The sequence below is a fragment of the Trachymyrmex septentrionalis genome, unplaced genomic scaffold (genome assembly GCF_001594115.1).
Source record: "Trachymyrmex septentrionalis isolate Tsep2-gDNA-1 unplaced genomic scaffold, Tsep1.0 scaffold97, whole genome shotgun sequence".
Taxonomy (NCBI): domain Eukaryota; kingdom Metazoa; phylum Arthropoda; class Insecta; order Hymenoptera; family Formicidae; genus Trachymyrmex; species Trachymyrmex septentrionalis.
The window spans coordinates 287,646-288,951 of NW_017306160.1; the positions used below are offsets into that span (position 1 = coordinate 287,646).

Genomic DNA, 1,306 nt, shown 5'->3' on the forward strand with positions numbered 1-1,306 from the left:
GCATATTCAGAAATATTTTACATAACTATATCATGTAATATTGTGTTTTTTAGTGAAACAAAAATTATCTACGATGACAGTAGCAATTCAACATATCAGAAAACGAAAGTAGCGTTGACAGTAGCACACAAACTTGCACATCAATGGTTTGGCAACTTAGTCACTCCATCTTGGTGGCCCTATCTGTGGTTAAGTAAAGGACTTGCTTCGTTCTTCCAAACATACATAATTAACGAGGTTATTAAATTTTATTATATATAATGCAAGATTGCTTATTGAAAAAAGGATTTTGAAGTACTTAGTTATTTTAATCTAAGATTAGAGTAATATCAATTAAATACAATTAAATACTATATATTTTCGTAAAATAAAATATTTTAATAGAATTATGAAAATTAAAAATATTTGTTTTTAGTGTTCATTGAATTAAAGATTTATTATTTTAATTTTTTTATATTTCAACATTATCTTTATATTTAGGAATTGTAAGAATATTGTAATTATTTTAGAACAGAATTCGAAAATATTTTATTCTCTGCATTCACCACAGAATTTAATAAAATAATAAAATTTAATATTTTGAATCTTTATACCACCATATCTTATTTACATTTTTATTTTAAATATTCTATAATAAACTTTTATAGATATTTAAACTGTAGGTATGCTCTTCTTTAAAAAGTTGTCATAAAATTGATAATTTAGGTGTAATCATGGATGTAGGGGATATGTGAGGGATTCAATTAATTCAAACTCTTCTTCCGAAAAGTTTTATTTATTTTTTTTTTGTTCTTTATAAAGTGTATAACTTCATTTTTTACTCTGAGTAAATTTTTTATTATCTTATAAAATATTATTTCTCCCGTTACGACTATGTACATAATTCCTAGAATTTTCGTTAGAGCTTTTGATAAAGTATCCAATATGTAAAGAAAATTTTTGCAAGGTTTTTGAATTAAAAAGCAAAACCTGCTTTAATAAATTAATAACTACTCCATTCATAATTACTATAATATTTTGTTTGAATTACTGTATTTAAAAATTTTGTAAATCATAATCATAATCTTCAGAAAAAGAAAAGTTATGATTTACATTTAATATATTTTTTTTAAATTAGAATCTTAGAAAAAAAAGACATTCTAAGAACATTCTTTAAAATAAAGCAATTTGTAAGATATATGCTATTTATGAGCGATAAATAAACCAGCCTTCCCTTCTACGAAAAAAATCCTAGATATGCCAATGCATGTAATAAAATGTAAAATAACTATGTTTTTATTTAAAAAAAAAAAAAAAAAAAAACACC

General features: G+C 22.4%; 1 protein-coding gene across 1 annotated transcript in view; it reads left to right on the top strand.

Annotated features, from left to right (window-relative positions):
- The window catches only part of LOC108756161, a 50,561-nt gene that overhangs the window by 13,768 nt on the left and 35,487 nt on the right, over positions 1-1,306 (top strand). The gene's annotated exons all lie outside the window — the stretch shown is intronic.